Source organism: Sphaeramia orbicularis, chromosome 3, assembly GCF_902148855.1.
Source record: "Sphaeramia orbicularis chromosome 3, fSphaOr1.1, whole genome shotgun sequence".
NCBI classification, from domain to species: domain Eukaryota; kingdom Metazoa; phylum Chordata; class Actinopteri; order Kurtiformes; family Apogonidae; genus Sphaeramia; species Sphaeramia orbicularis.
Genome location: NC_043959.1, coordinates 5,775,071 through 5,794,490, shown reverse-complemented (window position 1 = coordinate 5,794,490; position 19,420 = coordinate 5,775,071).

Here is a 19,420-nt window from a genome sequence, read left to right as displayed (position 1 = left end):
GACCTGATCAGACTTTGACAAAACAGACATAAACCACTCATTTTGACTTATTTTTAGTGTTTTCATGCTTTTAAGGATTAGAAAAGGCAAAAATGTCATTTTTGAGCGTTTCTCACGAAAAGAAGCTGTTTTGGTCACTTTGAGACAAGGATGTTTTTTCTCAAGCAGATCTTCATTATCTCATAAGATGTTGACAAAAAAAGCCAAAGACCACTCATTTTTGAATTGTTTTTAGTGTTTTCATGCTTTTCTGATTAGAAAAGAAAATAATATCATTTTTGAGCGTTTCTCATGAAAAGAAATTGTTTTGGTCACTTTGAGTCAAGGATGTTTGTTCTCAAGCAGAACTTCATGGTGTTGTGGAAATGTTCAACTGATAACCCACACACAAAGAAGAGGAAAGAAAGTTAGAGTTAAAATAAATAAATGCATTTATTGAGAAGTCAATCACAGAGAATCTCTGTAAGTGAAGTCTGATTAAACAAGAGAAAACTAAAGATTATATAGAACCAAATCCAACCCCCTCAAACTATGATGTCATTCCTTACGTACATCGTACCACTCCATACTACTCCTTCTCTGCTCCGTGAAGAGGTCATGATGACCTCTTCACTCTAACCTTGCTTGGATCATATCTGGAGTGCAGGCACCATCCTCTATCTACACATTGAGACATTTAGGTGTTTGGGTTTTAACTCAAGGCAAGAAAGAACTCCATTCCTGGGTCGGGGGTGTTACAGAGTGGTAAACATCACACATAATGAATAATGACTCAGCATTGAAAGAAGATGTACTAACAGTATAAAATATAAAGAGTATAAAATATAAAAAGTAAATTTTTCCACCACATTTCCTCCCTTTTGATTATTCAAATGAATCAATCATGCAAAAACGTAAAATTTACGTACGAGTATCAATAAATGATTATAAATGATTATCAACCCATAGACAACCTAATTAAGCTGTATTTCTCCAGATATAAATAATATGTAGCCAAATTTCCAGACTTTGTTTTTTTTAGATCATGTTTGATATTAGAGGACAAATAGCAAAATACTATGAAAAAATACTATAAACATCCACCCACGATCTATCTGCTTTTGGACATCAGTCAGAACAGTGATTTCCAGTTTCACAATTTTTGTTAATTTGACAGGATTACATGTTGCTTTCTTCATACACCATCAAATCATCATCAAGATCATCTAAGTCATCAAAATCACTTCATGCTATACGATACTAAAAGTACCAATCACATTGCTAATCATTGAGCGTATTATTGGATTGATGCAACAGGATAATACAAGGAGTAATACAAACACACCAAAAATCATAGCAACAATTTTCATCAACATTACCTTCCATCCCCCAGACAGCAGCCAGCCCCAAAAATCCCAGCCTGTTGTAGTGTATGCAGTGTTTTCCTCATGTAGGACTCGTCTAAGGTGATCAAGCTGATTGTGGAAACATCAGGTACATAGGTACAACACTGGTCGCCAATAAGATGACAGACACCTCCCTTTTTGACCAATAGGAGATCTAAAGCTGCCCTATTCTGTAATGCGACAGTGCGGAGAGCTTTCATCTCACTGGTAAGAGCATCAATCCCCTGTTCAACAGACGCAGTGAGATTCTCTAGCTCCACAGAAAGTTCTTCTATGTACCTACCAGGCTAAACGAGTACACGGGAATAATACTCATTACAAACTTATGGCCACCTGAAATCCGATCCCGTTTTACACGGGTGTGAGGCAGTGACATAACTGGTGGTCAATTTGGAGATAGCTGGAACCAAATAAGAGAGGTGACATGTATCTGCCCATTGTGCTGGGAGATACAGATAAGAGTGTTGACCACACGTCCACACCATATCTGTAGGACAGCCATACCCATAATCAGAAGGAGTTAGAGCTACGGTGGCATTATATGTGGTAGTAACATTTGAAAATAAAATAAAATAAAAATATGAGGTCTTAGTATCATAATGTGTCAGTGGGGATGGTGTACCTAGTAATGCCGTGAGATTGTAAAGGACTATAAATGGAGAAAAGTAAATTTATCAGCCCTGTTTTCACAATTTGCTAACCCGCAGGCTACCTTGAGAGTAATGTTACACCCAGATGTGTGTCCCAAATTCTTATGTGTGTGTTCTGTGACTGGGGAATGGAAGTACAACTGTGGAATGAAAAAAAAGATTAGACAGATCTCTGAGCCGAAAAACAACATTTTTCTGTACCATAGCAGTATTAGTATCTCTAGAGAAATTTCTGGGGTTTCTGAAGGTCATGTTGGGTTTCCACCTCAGCCAGGGATACTCTGCGACAGACGGCCAATCACCCACTGTCCACTTTATCATTGTCAACAGTGTGTGATTGATCGAGAGAGGATAAGGAGCGAACAGAGTGTCTTCATGTGAGCTGTGTGGCATCAAACTGCACACATAGCACGATTGGTTAGTGACACGTCGTGTCAGATTACGTGTCACTCGCCATCATGTGTTATCGCTATAGTCGTGGTGATCAATGAGGTGGAGGTCACGGCCGTGACGTCTCCGAAGCTCTTCTGACCCTGGCTGTCCTCCGACAGACCAGGGCGCAGCAGGAATGTGATGCGGTGGTGAAGGATCAGATACCTGACAGAATGTGTCCATGTACCACATGTACAGGCACAGGAGGGTGATGCAGATGACAGCTGACCCTTTGATCACCTCCATCGTCGTCGAATCAGTGTATGTGTGGGGCAGGGGGTCTTCAGTCACTCGCCAGTGACCAGGCAAAGGATAAGTGTATATGAGACGTCACTGGGGTCATTACCACCGCTAGGTTTCAACCAGTGAGTCTTGTGAGTGTGGGTGCGTGATCCCGCTGTGTCCAGCTCCGGTGTCCAGTCGTCCAGTCTACGCTGTCGATCGATGGTCCGGCCCGTCCTCGGCTGCAGCAGTCGGCAGTTCTCCCAGAAACCGCTTACAGTGGGTCACGTGGATCCACATGGCACATTCAGCAACCTTGACAGCTGTGTGAGTCGTGAGGAGCACCTGGAAAAGCCCTCGCCACCTGCGCTGTTTCCAGTGCTTTCGCCTGAAGTCCCGAACCAGGATCCAATCCCCCGGCTGCAGCGAGTGAAGCCGCCCCTCTGCAGGAACTGGTAATGCTGATTTCACCAGTACCTCTACTTGAGATAGTTCAGAGGAGAGTTTCCTACACTAAGACAACATGTCATGCTCCAACAATGGTGTCAACCCGATGCTTGGTTGGGGGGCCTGGAGACCTGTATATGGGGTCTCCCAAACATAATCTCAAAAGGACTCAGCCCATTTCGACTCCTACGTCTCATTCCCATTTGCATGAGAACCAGAGGTAGGGCCTTGACCCAGTTAAGGCCTGTTTCCTCACAACATTTAGCCAGTTTTGATTTTAGGGTGCTATTTTCCCTTTCAACAGCCCCCCCTGATTGTGGATGGTATGCACAGTGTGTTTTGAGGTCAAAACCTAGCATTTCCCCTAACTCAGTTAGTGCTGTGTTCACAAAGTGGGACCCATTGTCTGATGAGATCTTCTTTGGGATCCCCCAACAAAAACAAAACAAAATGTCAGTTACCAAAGCCTTAGCCACTGCAGAGCTGTCTGCATGTTTTGCAGGAAAACATTTATCTAACATTCCTCCCTTAGACACATGATCTACGCCATGTGTCAGCTTAGCAAACCAAGGGAAGAAATGTTTGGGCAGACAAGGTCGCCCATCAGCTGCCTGAAGTGAAACAAAAGCCTGTGAAGAAGGACAACAAAGGAGAAGGTCATCAACATACTGTAAAGGAGCAACACCTGGTGGGAGGTCAAGGTGGGACAGCAAGTCGGCCAAAATCGAATTGTAAATGGTTGGGGCCTCGCAATACCCCTGAGACATGTGCGTCCATGTGTACATTTTGTTTTTGAACTGAAACACGAACCAATACTGGCTATCTGCATGCACGGGAACAGATGTGAACGCGTTCGAGAGGTCAATAACAGAAAAGTGAGATGCAGACGGCAGAATTTGTGACAAAATTGTGTGTGGATTTGGGACCGTGGGCACGCGTGGCACCACGGCTTTGTTTACCGCCTGTAGGTCTTGGATGAACCGCCATGTGTCCGGGTCAGGGGGGATTCACGCTTTTTCCACAGGAAAAATAGGGGTCCTGACTGGTGAATCAGGACAAGGGACTATAATTCCCACATTCAAATAAGCTTCGAACTCGGACTGTTTTTGACATGGCCTGTAATCAGATCGTGGGGTAATGATGACCGGTGGGCAGTTCCGGACAAGACCCACATCATGTGGACCAGTAGCCCAGACACCAGGTGGGATATCAGCCAGTTCGGGTGGCACGGAGATGGGTGAGAGGCCTGTGGGAGATGTAGACATACAGGTGAGCATTTCATCATTTAACAACTGTGCAGTTTTCTGACAGTGAAACACTGATATCATGCTCTGTCTGTATACCCCCAGTCGGGGAGCGAACATGATGGCAGGGTCAGAGGTGGGACACAAATCTGACACCTGCAAGGCCTTTTCCACAAACGGGCCCACGTCTTTCCAATCTGCATGGCATGGTTTGGAAAGAGCAACATGTGTGGTGCAGCACCAAGCCTGTAAAAAGAACGTTGGTTATCAGTCAGTGACACAGACAATGCACAAAAAATATGAATCCCAAAACATGTAACCAATTGTGAGCTTATCAGATGCCGTGTGGAAAAACTTTTCCTCATATGCGGGGTCAGGGCCTCCAGGACTGAAATGAGAAGCACACTATAATCATTTGGGGGTGAGACATAAGCGCCAGGCTGAAGTCTGCTGTCACTCAGCTCGACCCATTTTTCTGTAATTTGGGGGGAACAGACTTTCCACTGGTATACAGAATCTGGTAACCCAGCAGCATACCTAACCATTGTGTGTGCGTACACACAATGTGAGTGGAGATCTGTGCCCGCGACTGTGTTTTGTTGAGTTATCGTTAACCCCTCTGGACCCGATTCAAGTTTTACCCCCAATTTGCACATCAAATCCCACCCACCCAAATTAATGGGACAGACGGGTGAGAGTAAAAAAGAATGCTAGAAAGTACATTCCTGTGAAACACATGTCAACGGAACAGTAAAGCTCTCTCTGTCCTGTTTACCACCAGCCGACACAGAAATAATAGTTTTTCCACTCAACTTTAGTGTAGGTGGTAAGTCTACATGTCTGATCACAGAGTATGTAGCTCCACTATCTACTCTCCACTATCTAAAAACGATAACTTAAGACTGCTTATAGTAAGATCAACCACAGGGAGCTTCTGATAGGAGTCAGCACACAGCTGAGCGTGTGTGTGTGTCTGATGTGTGTGTCTGATGTGTGTGTGTCACCTCCTCCTCCCTCGGGCAGTGCAGCAGAAGCTGTAGTGGGTGTGGAATCCGTGTCTGGATACCCGCCCCCCAGAGCCGCGAGCCAGTCCCCTGCCCCGTTCCCTCCACGTGGCTGTCTCCGCCCCGCCTTCTTGGTGGGCAGTCCCTTTTCCCATGTCCTGGTTGGCCACAGAGGTGGCCCACCCCTCCACATGTCGGACCACCCCTTTCCGGGTGTAGGTGGGCCTCGAGTGTTCTCCGGTCCCCGTCCCCGCCCACGCTGTTCCCCGGGGGGTCGGGCGGACCAGTCCGGAGTGTCTGTTGAAAGTGACCCCTGCCCTGCATATGGAATCTTGGACTGTTTCAGGTGTCTCCATGCAGACAGAAAGCCTCAGGTGGGAAAAATGTCCGGCAGAAACTAGGGGTCATCTGTGCAGCCAGAAGCCGCCTGAATTCGGACCTGGTGGGTCTGTGTTCATTGCAGACAGTCCCTCGGATGGATCAGGTAGATGTTTCAGTGAATGTCCATGCCCTGAACACCACAACAGGACCGTCTGGTCCGCTGACTTCCACCGTGGGCATTTGTGCAGCTGTGCCAGAAGTCAGTCCTCCCCCTGCCTGCAGCATCAGCAGCGGGGGTGGAGTCGGGTTGTGTGGAGTCCGGCCCCTGTGGTGGAGAAGGCCGGGGGTCAGCAGACCTGGGGGGCCTGCTGGGGCCCGTTGACGTTTGGCCGGTTCTGGAATTACGGCTGAGTGTTCCGGGAGGGGGGGCGGGTTCTCGCGGCGTCTCTGTGGGCAGGCGTCCAGACCCAGACACCAACTTCGCTGCCTGCACAGAAACACAAGGGGGGGGGGGCACATGGTATATGGTAAAGTGGCGGAGCTCAAGCTCCTTGACATCAAAAATCTGTTTTATAACTGTTTAATCTGTATAATCTGTGCCATATGGTATATGGTTTTTTATAACCAGCAGCATAATTTACCAGATGTTACAAACGTAGCACAGACGTCGCATAAAAATACAAGGGAAGTATAAAGTTATGAATACAAAGAAATGGTTTAAATATTCTAACAAATAAGGCATAAAAGGAAAAAACACAGCTAGATGGTATTTACAGTGTCATCTACAGTTACAAATGCCTCAGTTTGTTTTTGCTTCATTCAGCTTCCTCCAACCACATCTCAAACCATTTGTTACAAGTTTCCTATTGTTTAAATTCCCTGACCTTGTTTTTTCTCTCTCTTAGCCTCCCTTTAACTCATTCAGTTTTTGCACACTCAAAGTTGGCGTTTTAGGAAAAATACCCATGCTTACCCAATAATCAGCTCATTCAAGCACAATTTCCCCATATTTTCTTTTTACCCATGGGTTTTGGAATAGGGGCCTCTCTGTCCACACCCTGTCACTGTGCCCCGGCCGGTTCCCATTTTACACTTAGAACGTCTTCTAAGTGATCTTGATTTTTCTTTTCAGTTGTCAGCGAAAAAATCACCTTAAACGCTTTCAAGTTTGTTATAAATTTTACTCTACTGTATTTACATACAGTAGCAACCTTATACGATTTTTCTTTTTGGTTGAAGGCAAGGCGAAAAAATCTCCCAAAAACGCCTGTACTCTATTGCATTTGCATACAATAGCAACCCAACTCAGGTTTATATTTATTTATTTATTTATTTATTTATTTATTTATTTATTTATTTAAATCCCTTTTTTTTTTCTTTTTTTTCTTTTTTTTTTTCCCCTATATAAACCTGAATTGTATACCACTGTTACAGTGGTCACCAGTGACGTGAGTTTGGAACACAGAGAGTAAAAGCCCCACACACCCCAAACTGTAACTTTCTCACCGTGTGTGGCGTTGAACTCAGTTCCGATTCCAGTGGTGAGACGGGCGGGGCTCGGAGCCGGTCCCCCGTCTGCGGTGTCGTTTTACCACGGGACTACAGCCGCTTTTTGGCCCATAGGATGATCAGTCCACCAACCTCCGTTCCCCACCCGACAGCACACATGGAATCCTGCCGACAACGCCAATTTGTTGTGGAAATGTTCAACTGATAACCCACACACAAAGAGGAGGAGAGAAAGTTAGAGTTAAAATAAATAAATGCATTTATTGAGAAGTCAATCACAGAGAATCTCTGTAAGTGAAGTCTGATTAAACAAGAGAAAACTAAAGATTATATAGAACCAAATCCAACCCCCTCAAACTATGATGTCATTCCTTACGTACATCGTACCACTCCATACTACTCCTTCTCTGCTCCGTGAAGAGGTCATGATGACCTCTTCACTCTAACCTTGCTTGGATCATATCTGGAGTGCAGGCACCATCCTCTATCTACACATTGAGACATTTAGGTGTTTGGGTTTTAACTCAAGGCAAGAAAGAACTCCATTCCTGGGTCGGGGGTGTTACAGAGTGGTAAACATCACACATAATGAATAATAACTCAGCATTAAAAGAAGATGTACTAACAGTATAAAATATAAAGAGTATAAAATATAAAAAGTAAATTTTTCCACCACAATGGTCTGATAAGACTTTGACAAAACAGATATAAACCACTAATTTTTTTACTTGTTTTTAGTGTTTTTATTCCTTTCTGAGTAGAAAAGGCAAAAATGTCATTTTTGAGCATTTCACACAAAAATAAGCAGGTTTGGTCACTTTGAGACAAGGATGTTTTTTCTCAAGCAGAACCTCATTGATAAGACTTTGACAAACCAGCCATAAACCATTCATTTTTAAAATTGTTTTCAGTGTTTTCATGCTTTTCTGATTAGAAAAGAAAATAATGTCATTTTTGAGCGTTTCTCACGAACAGAAGCTTGTTTGGTCACTTTGAGACAAGGATGTTTTTTCTCAAGCAGAACTCCAAGGTCTGATAAGACTTTGACAAAACAGACACAAACCACTCATTTTTTTAAAGTCTTTTTTAGTATTTTCATGCTTTTCTGATTAAAAAAGGCAAAAATATCATTTTTGAGCGTTTCTCACGAAAAGAAGCTGTTTTGGTCACTTTGAGACAAGGATGTTTTTTCTCAAGCAGAACTTCATGGTCTGATAAGACTTTGACCAAACAGACACAAACCACTCTTTTTTTAAAGTCTTTTTTAGTATTTTCATGCTTTTCTGATTAGAAAAGGCAAAAATTTCATTTTTAAACGTTTCACATGTTAAGATGCTGTTTTGGTCTCTCTGAGACAAGGAATTTTTTTCTCAAGCAGAACTTCAATGGTCTGATAAGACTTTGACAAAACAGCCATAAACCAATTATTTCTGACTTATTTTTAGTGTTTTCATGCTTTTCTGATTTGAAAAGGCAAAAATATCACTTTTGAGCGTTTCTCACAAAAAGAAGCTGTTTTGGTCACTTTGAGACAAGGATGTTTTTTCTCAAGCAGAACTTCATTGATAAAACTTTGACAAAACAGACATAAACCACTTATTTATGATTTTTTTTCTTTGTTTTTTCCTTCTTTTCTGAGTAGAAGATGCAAAAATGTCATTTTTGAGCATTTCTCACGAAAAGAAGCTGTTTTGGTCACTTTGAGACAAGGATGTTTTTTCTCAAGCAGAACTTCATTGTCTGATAAGACTTTGACAACACAGCCATAAACCACTCATTTTTGAATTGTTTTCAGTGTTTTCTTGCTTTTCTGATTGGAAAAGGCAAAAATGTCATTTTTGAGCGTTTCTCATGAAAAGAAGTTGTTTTGGTCACTTTGAGACAAGGATGTTTTTTCTCAAGCAGAACTTCAAGGTCTCATAAGAGTTTGACAAAACAGACATAAACCACTTATTTTTGACTTATTTTTAGTGTTTTCATGCTTTTCTATTTAGAAAAGGCAAAAATATCATTTTTTTAGCTTTTCTCATGAAAAGAAGCTGTTTTGGTCACTTTGAGACCTAGGATGTTTTTCCTCAAGCAGAACTTCTTCACCAGCTAAGACACTGACAAACAGCCATGAAGAACTCTGTCCGTGATACTGATTCTTTTGTCTTTCTTTCTCTCTCTCTCTCTCTCTCTCTCTCTCTCTCTCTTTCTCTCTCTCTCTCTCTCTCTCTCTCTCTCTCTCGCTCTCTCTCCCTCTTTCCTCCAACTCCCTTAAAGCTGCAAACTGGCGTGCATGGACGAGGAGGAACACTGGGAAAATTCACACTGACCCTTGTCAGGGTTAGACCAGGACGGCCGGCGGACGGTGTGGGCTCTTTCTTTTTTCCCAGCCTGTGTGGGACTTTGTTATTTTTTTCCAGAGAGAACCCCTGTAAGCCTAACCCCTTTTTTAACCTCCAGAGCTTCTCCTCAACTTTAGCTGGAAACCTTACCTCTTGCCAGGTCTTACTCTTTTCCCCTCTCTCCCCCTCTCTTCTCTCCAGCCCCCTTAAAGCTGCTCACTGAGTTCTGGAACTTTTTCAAACCCCCCAGTGGAGACGGACTGCTGCCCCATATTGCAGCCACACACTGGGGGAAGAACTCTTGTCCTCGTCCTGGTCCCCCCCGCTCCCCCCGCTCCCCCCGCTCCCCCCTCTCCCCCTCTTTCTTCCAGCCACCTTAAAGCTGTACACTGGCTCCAGGCCTTTTTCAAACCCCCCAGTGGAGACGGAATGCTTCCCTACATCAGAGCCACACACTGGGGTCAGAACTCTTCTCATCCTTGCCCTGGTCTGACTCTTTTTTTTCCATCTCTCTCCCCCTCTCTTCTCTACAGCATCCTTAAAGCTGCACACTGGATCTTGGCCTTTTTCAAACCACCCCGTAGAGATGGAAGGCTGCTCTGCACTACAGCCACACACTGGGGGCGGAACTCTTTCCTTGGTCCTGATTCTTTTTCTCTCTGTCTCTCCCCCTCTTTCTTCCAGGTACCTTAAAGCTGCACACTGGCGTGCGCTGAGGAGGAGGAACACCGGGAAATGTCGTGCTGACACGGGTCAGGATCAGGCCAGGGCGGTCAGCAGACCGTGTGGACTCTGGCTTTTTTCCAGGCCTGTGTGGGACTCTGTTCTTTTTTTCAAAGACAGAACGCCGGTTAGCTGATCCCCTTTTTAACCTCCGGTGCTTTTCTCATCTGGAGCTGGATAATGGTAAAACAGTATGTGGGACTTTGTTATATTTTTCAAGACAGAACCCCTGTAAGCCTAACCCCTTTTTAACCTCTGGTGCTTTTCTTACGTGGAACTTGATAACGGTAAAACTCAAACCGTCTGTGGCCATTTTTCAGAACTCTGCTCCTCCTTGCCCTGGTCTGACTCTTTTTCTGTCTCTCTCCCACTCTTTCCTCCAGCCACCTTAAAGCTGCACACTGAGTTCTGTTTTTTTTTTCAAACCGCCCCATGGAGACGGAATGCTGCCCTGCATAGCAGCCACACAGTGGGGGCTGATCTCTGGCCCTCCTTGCCCGTCTTCAGTGTGACTCAGGCTTCTACAAACTGATTGCACTTGCTGTATTTATTGTATTTTAAATGTATTGTAATTGTATTTTATTGTGTTTTAATGGTATTTGAATTATATTTTATTCGTACTGTTTATTTATGCTTTGTACTGTAAAGAACTTTGTGAATGTGTCTGTGAAAAGTGCTCTATGAATAAAATTTACTGAGTTACCCCCCCCCTTTCTTCATCAGCCACCTTAAAGCTTCACACTGGGGCTGAAACTCATGTCCTCATGCCCGGTTAGGGCTGAGGCCAGGGCCAGGGTTAGGGCTCCTTGCTCGGGCTCCGTTCCAGGGTTTGGGTTAGGGCTCCGGGCTCAGGCTCAGTTCCAGGGCCAGGGTTAGGGTCTGGGCTCGTGCTAAGTTCAAGGGTTAGTGTTAGGGCTGATGCCAGGGTTAGGGCTCCGGGCTTGGGCTCAGTTCCTAGGTTAGGGTTAGGGCTCCGGGCTTGGGCTCAGTTCCTAGGTTAGGGTTAGGGCTTTGGGCTCCGGCTCAGTTCCAGGCTCCAGGCTCCAGGCTCGGGGTCATTTCCAAGCTCCGGGCTCCAAGCTCGAGGTTAGTTCTAGGCTCCAGTCTCCGAGATCCCGGCTCCCCTCTTAGGGTTATTTGCAGGCTCCGGTATCCAGAGTTTGGGCTCTGAGTCAGTTCCAGGCTCCAGTTTCCAGGCTCTGGGCTCTAGGCTCTAGGCTCCAGGCTCCAGGCTCCAGGCTCCAGGCTCCAGGCTCCTTCCTCTGGGATCCAGGCTTTGGGCTCGTTGTGTGTTCCAGGCTCCTGGCTCAAGGTTTTAGACTCCACACTCCGGGCTCGGTGTCAGTTCCAGGCTCCGGGCTCGAGGCTCCAGGCTTGGGGTCATTTCCAGGCACCAAGATCCAGGATCCAGGCTCCACGCTCCACGCTCCATGCTCCAGGCTCTTGGTATTTTCCAGCCTCCGGGCTCCAGGCTTCGGGCTCTTGATCAGTTCCAGGCTCTGGGCTCCAGTCTCCGGGGTCAAGGCTCAAGGCCCCGGGCTCCAGGCTCCGCACTCAGGGTCAGGTCCAGGCTCTGGGCTGCAGGCTCCATGTTTGGGGTCAGTTCTAGGCTACGGGCTCCAAGCTCCAGGGTCCAGGCTCCAGGCTGGTGTTCAGTTCCAGGCTCCAAGCTCCAGGCTCCTACCTCTGGGCTACGGTCTACAGGCTCCAAGCTCTTAGCTCCGGGTTCCGGGCTCCGGGCTCCGGGCTCCAGGCTCCAGGCTCCAGGCTCCGGGCTCAGGGTGAGTTCACGGCTCCGGGCTCAGGGCTCCAGGCTCTGGGCTCAGGGTCAGTTAGAGACTCTGGGCTCCAGGCTCCAGGCATCAATGTTCCAACCTCCAGGATCTGTGCTCCAGGCTCCAGGCTCCTGGCTCCAGAATTGGGGCTCTGGGTTAGTTCCAGGCTCCAGACAAAAGGCTCTTGGCTCCAGGCTCCGGGCTCCAATCTCAGCTCGGGGTCAGTTCCATGCTCTGGGCTCCAGGCTTCAGACTCAATCCTCCGGGCTCAGGGTCAGTTCCAGGCTCCAGGATCAAGGCTACAGGGTCCAGCCTTCATGCTCAGGGTCAGTTCCATGCTCCGGACTCCGGGCTTAAGGCTTGGGGTCAGTTCCAAGCTCCAGGCCCCGGATTCTAGGCTCCAGGCTCAAGGCTCCATGCTCAAACCTCCAGGCTCCGGGCTCCGGGCTCCGGGCTTGGGGTCAGCTCGAGGATCCAGGCTCTAAGCTCTGCACTCCAGGCTCTGGGCTCCAGGCTCCAGGCTCCAGGCTCCAGGCTCCAGGCTCCAGGCACAGGGTCATTTCCAGGCTCAAGGCTCCGGGCTCCTGGCTCCAGGCTCCTGGCTCTAGGCTATGTGTCAGTTCCAAGCTCCGGCCTCAAAGCTATCAGCTCCAGGATCCAGGCTCCAGGATCCAGGCTCCAGGCTCCGGCCTCCGGGCTTCAGGCTCTGGGTCAGTTCCAGGATCCGGGCTCCGGGCTTCGGGCTCCGGATTCCGGGTTCCAGGCTCCGCGCATCAGGCTCCAGGCTCCGTGCTCAAGGGTCCGGGTTCAGGGTTAGTTCCGGGCTCCGGGTTTCGGGCTCCAGGCTCCGGGCTCTGGGCTCCAGCTAGGCTTAGGTCTCCAGGCTCCGGGCTCCGGTTAGGGTTAGGGTTAGGGCTCCCGACTCTGGTTAGGGTTAGGTTTAGGGTTAGGGCTCCAGGCTCAGGGCTCTGGTTAGGGTTAGGGCTCCAGGTTCCGGGTTCAGTTTAGAGTTAGGGTTAGGGCTCCAGGCTCTAAACTGGGGTTAGGGTTAGGGTTTGTGCTCTGTGCTCCGGTTTTGGATAGGGTTAGGGTTAGCGGGTTTAGGGTTAGGGTTAGGGCAGAGGCCAGGGATAGGGTTAGGGCCCAGGCCAGGGCCCCAGTTAGGGTTAGGTTTGGGGTGCTAGGGGGTTAGAGTTAGGGGGTAAACGTTAGGGTTCGGGTTAGGGTAAATGTTAGGGGGTAAAGGGTTAGGGCACAGGCCAGGGCCCCGGTTTGGGTTAGGGCCCAGGCCAGGGTTAGGGTTTGGGTTAGGGTTAAGGGTTAGGGTTCCGGGCTCGGGCTCGGGCTTGGTGTCAGGTCAGGGCTTCGGGCTCTGAACTTGGGGTCAGGGTTTGTGCTCCGTGCTCAGGGTCAATTCCAGGGTTAGGGTTCCAGGCTCCGGCCTCATTCCAGGCTCCAGGCTCCAGGCTCCGGGCTCGTGCCCAATTTCCAGGCTCCGGGCTTTTGCTCAGTTTCTGTGTAAGGGCTCCAGGCCCCAGGATCAAGGTCAGTTCCAGGCTCTGGGCTGCAGGCTCATTGCTCAAGGCTCACCCCAATGCCCAGATCTCCCAGTGAACCCGAGTACCCCACACCCACTGTACTGCTCACAAGGGAATCGAGAATGGGGAAATCCCCGCCGCCGGAAGAACTGCGCCCTTGGGGGGGGGGGGGGGGGGGGTGTAATAAATTTTAAAAAAAAGACTAAGATGAAATCGACTAAGATGTCATTTTTGAGTGCTTCACAAGAAAAGAAGCTGTTTTGGTCACTTTGAGACAAGGATGTTTTTTCTCAACCAGAACTTCATGACCTGATAAGGCTTTGACAAAATAGCCATAAACCATTTATTTCTGACTAGATTGGTAAAAATGTCCTTTTTGAGCATTTCACATGAAAAGAAGCTGTTTTGGTCACTTTGAAACAAGGATGTTTTTTCTACTGCAGATCTTCATGAATTGATAAGACTTTGACAAAAGAGGGACAAATCTCATTTTCTGACTTGTTTCTTGTGTGTTCTTGCTTTTCTGACTTGATTGGTAAAAATGACATTTTTGAGCGTTTCACAAGAAGAGAAGCTGTTTTGGTCACTTTGAGACAAGGATGTTTTTTCTCAAGCAGAACTTCATGACCTGATAAGGCTTTAACAAAAAAGCCATAAACCACTTATTTCTGACTTGTTTTTAGTATTTTCTTACTTTTCTGACTAGATTGGTAAAAAATGTCATTTTTGAGCGTTTCACAAGAAAAGAAGCTGTTTTGGTCACTTTGAGACAAGGATGTTTTTTCTCAAGCAGAACTTCATGACCTGATAAGATTTTGACAAAACAGCCATAAACCACTTATTAGGCCCGAGCCGAGTAAAGCGGGAGCAGGGCCTATTGAGTCTGCAGTGGGCGCATGGGGACGAAATCGCCAGTGACGCGGACGCCTTTCGCCACTGTCGCCACTCTCACACATATTCACATTCACGGCACTGAGACCTTTCCGACGATGTACATGACATGTGCACAAATTGCATATTTACACCTGCTCAGAATGAATGGGAGTCAATGGGACACGCCCACTCGGGGTCAGTCACGTGGGTGTAAGTGCACAACACGTGACATCTGACCCCACACACATGTGGGGGACCTCGAGAGCTTTCAAATAAGGCCAGATATGTGTTTGCCATAGAAACGGCTATATTGTTCTTGCTAAGATTATTATTATTTTTTTTTTTTGTCTTATTTTTCTTTCTCCTGCGCTTTGAGCTCAATTTTGACCCCCTGAACATTTACGAAAACTCACCAAATTTTGCCTAAAATTCAGAAGTGCGAGAAATTGAATTTACATATAGGTTTCGTAGATGTCGGTAAATAAATGTTGCGGCAGCGCCCCCTTGAAAAGTGGAAATGCATTGCGCCAATGGGAGCGCGTCCAACATAAAGTTTGTCATAGAGCCACGAAAATCAGTACACAGACTCATCATGAGGAGACAAACAAAAAATACTATTATGGCCACGCCCCTAAACCAACCCTTAGTCGGCCATATTGGATTGAAATTTCCAAAATGCTGAGTCAGCGTTTTCGCTGACGTTGTATTTTAACTATCTCCTACTAAGCCGTTTGGCCAAATGAGCTCAAAATCAGTGTACAGTATCTAGAGAAGTGGGGCATCAAAAGTTAGCCGAATTTTTTGAATCGGCATCACCGTTTTTGTGTGACGAGGTTGCAAACTTTGCAAAGTTTTTTCGAAAATTTACCATCACAAAAATGGCTTCAGCTCAGACATACGAACACCGATTTGGCTGAAATTTGACTCAGACATCTATCTGCCAGGCTTACACCCATTTATTAAAAGAAATTGAAATTTTGCACTATAGCGCCCCCTAAAAATGTACATTTACAAAAATGACATTAGTTCGGACATACGAACACCGATTTGGCTCAAATTTGACTCAGACATCTGTCTCCCAGGCCTACACCTATTTATCAAAAGAAACTGCAATTTTGCACTACAGCGCCCCCTACAAAAATTTTTAATATTTTTTATTAAAATTGCTTCAGTTCGGACATACGAACACCAATTTGGCTCAAATTTGACTCAGACGTCTATATCCCAGGCCTACACCCATTTATCAGAAAAATTTTAAATTCCGCGCAATAGCGCCCCCTACAATGTTACCTTTTTGAAAATTAATCACGTTAGACATGCGAACACCAATTTGGCTCAAATTTGAATCAGTTGTCAATCTCCCAGGCCTACACCCATTTATCAAAAGAAATTGCCACTTTGCTCAGTAGCGCCCCCTACAAATTTACCTTCACGAAAATTGCAACAGTTCAGACATACGAACACCGATTTGGCTCAAATTTGACTCAGTGGTACATCTCACAGGCCTACACCCATTCAATGGAACAAATTGAATTTTGGCTCATAGCGCCCCCTAACGATTTATTTATACAAAATTTTGTTCAGTTCGGACATACGAACACTGATTTGTCTCAAATCAATTGTCAATGTCCCAGGCCTACACCCATTCATCAGAAGACACAAAATTTGGTGCTAGAGCGCCACCTGCTGAACGATGAGCATACTTCCACTGGACGTGCCCTTGGCGAGGGCCTTTAGATGCCGCTTGCGGCTTTAATTTCTGACTTGTTTTTAGTATTTTCTTTCTTTTCTAAAATGTCCTTTTAGAGCGTTTCACAAGAAAAGAAGCTGTTTTGGTCACTTTGAGGTCACTGATCGTTAGTGTGCAACATAACTCAAAAAGTTATGGACAGATTTGGATGAAATTTTCAGGGTTTGTTGGAAATGGGATAAGGAAGAAATGATTAAATTTTGGTGGTATTCGGGGGCGGGGGGGCCCACGGGGGGGCCCACTGATCAGCCTTGGCGGAGGTCTGCGCTCTCCGAGTGCTTCTAGTTTTCTATATATTTTAATATTTTTCTTCTTTTCAGAGTAGAGCAAGTGAAAAGGTTAATTTTGAGCGTTTCACGCCAAGAGAAGCTGTCACTTTGAGACTAGGATGTGTTTTTCTAATGAAGAACTTCATTAACTGATAAGAGTATGACAAAGAAGTGAAAACTACTTATTTCTAGCTCGTTTTTGATGTTTTCCTGAGTTTCTAAGTACAGCAGATGAAAGAGTCATTTTTTAGCGTTTCGCGTGAAGAAAAGCTTTTTTGGTCACTTTTAGACTAAAATGTGTGATTCTCATGCAGAACTTCATGGAACTGATAAGAGTTTGACAAAACAGTCAAAAACCACTTATTTCTGACTATATTTTAATATTTTTCTGCTTTTCAGAGTAGAGTAAGTGAAAAGGTTAATTCTGAGCGTTTCACGCCAAGAGAAGCTGTTTTGGACGTTTTGAGCGTAGCATATGTGAATTCATGAGCTTTACTTAAATGGCAACCATTCAGAAAAGAAAGAAAACTAACAACGTAACCATGTGAAACAAGTGGTTTTAATGGGTGGATTTAATTTTTGAATAAGTGACTGAATGCACTTTTAATTGTTAACTGAGAGTACTTTTTAGTTTTGGTTAAAATGTACCCAATTTAGCGTCAGTGGAAATATGTCCCTCTTTAGCATCACCACCTGCTGGTCAGTTTGGTTTATTATTAAATTTGTTGTTCATTCACACTCCTCAACCGTAGATGTAATGCTATTTAACACCAGGCATTTCACAGCATAAAAAAGACCCAAAAGTTTCTATTAGTGCTGGGTGAGACCACACTTTATGATTTGATACGATACCGATTACTATTTTTGGCAATATATACGGTGATAACCATCAGGTAAAATGAGCCATTTAAGGTTTGAGTCGTTCTTTAAATTTTAAAGCTGTACCTACCAATCTGGCATGTCTCATTAACATTATCAACCTGCCTCCCTCCAAAGTCCCGCCCACTTCCCCCTGCCTGAGCTCTTATGCTCCCCTCCTCTCACATGATGCACATGGTGGAAGCGAAGGTAGAGGCGGAGGTGCGATCCACTTTGGTGTGGCCGCGGACCTCTCCCTCAGCAATCAAACACACCTGCTGCACAGCAGCGGCTTCTGTTTCATTAGGAGACCCTGTATTTAAGGGTGTGGTCTGTGCAGCGCTGGGTCATTGTCTTCACTTGCACCTCATTACCTGGAAGGACTGGGCCATACCAAGAGCGTGCGGACTCCGCCACTGTCCATGGACATTTGAGGTTTCATAGTCCACATCATGTGCTTTGAATTTCTCCTTGAGGATTAATAAAGTAAATCAATCAATCAGTCAGTCTGTCTGTCGGTCCATTCACACCCCTAGACAGTACACTGCGGTCAGAGATACTCCTATCACGAGTGAAACATCAGATTGGTCGCGGTATCAGATGCGGGACAGCGGTAACGGGTGACTGACAGAAGGCTCAGCCAGGCTCGGCCAATTATTTTATTGGGACTGATTGGTCAGACTTTTATCAGAAACAAATGAATAATAAACATTTTTCAGTTTCAAAAGCTGGTGGATTTCTTTTACATTTTAGATTGACACACGCTTATTAGGAGCATTTTAAGATTACAAAAAAAAAGTGTAAAAATGCGGTATAACTTTAAGTGTATTCCATATTTTCTTATATTTAATTTTGCCTCTTTGAATTGGTTTTCATAGTAGATCTTTTTCTTTGTTGTTTAATTTTGTAAAAAGAGTCCTCAACTGTCTGTGCTTTTTCCGATGTGCAATATCACCAGACGTGTTTGCCTCTGCCTATGCTTCACTTCTTAGCTTTATGTGTTCTTCAAGTTCAGAATCCAGCAGGAGAAGCAACGTTACTTACAATTCATCTTCATTCATCTTAATGGTACATGTTTATCGATAATTGGCATGAGTAAACTCGTGAAAGCATCCAAGGCTCTATCAGGATCTTTTTTTGTAATGGCAATCAACATTTCAGATCTCTTCCACATAATTTATTAAAATGTTTAAACATTCTTTTAACAATTATCTTCTGTCCTGATGCATTGGTCTTTCTGCTGACTGCAATTAAATTATGGTCACTGAATAGACAGAACTTGCTTTTGAACAGAAATCAACTGCATTAGTAAAAATCAAGTCTGTACAGGTTGATGTTTTTGTCCCATCAGATTTATAAACAACTCTGGTTGGTTTAGTAACAAATTGTGTTAAATTACATGTATCTGCTATTGAGAGCAACTTACTTTTTAATGAGCAATTATTAGAACTCCAGTCAATATTTAAACCATCTAAAAATATACCTCATTATTCAAGTCACATGTTTTATCCAACATATAACAAATTATATCAAACAAACTATTGGTGCATTACGTGGTCTATAGCAAATACCAATAAGAACAGGCTTAAAATATGGTAGTTCAATAGCACTTCAATGCCAATGCAACCAAGGTCATTTCTTGTTTTTACAGGTATCTGATCCTGAACATAAAACGCTATTCCTCCTCCATTCATAATTAGTGTTAATAATTTTTTCAAGGTAATGGCCATCAAAGTGAGTTACCTGCAGAAAAACACTGACCTTTATTTAAGAATACACTGAGCAATTCAGTGTCCATTCAATAGTTGCTAAGTATATAATTTATTTTCATATTTTGTTGTTCTGATATTTAACATTGGTGTTGCTTTATTCGTTAAAGATCTCATTTGCAGATATGCTTCAAATGGAAATCAGAAGTTAGTGTAAGTTGAAGCTTGTTATTTGTTTTTATTTAATGTACTTCATCTATCTATCTATCTATCTATCTATCTATCTATCTATCTATCTATCTATCTATCTATCTATCTATCTATCTATCTTAGTGTAGCAACTTGCAGTTCCATTCCTTGGCCAGCAGGTGTCATCTTCAT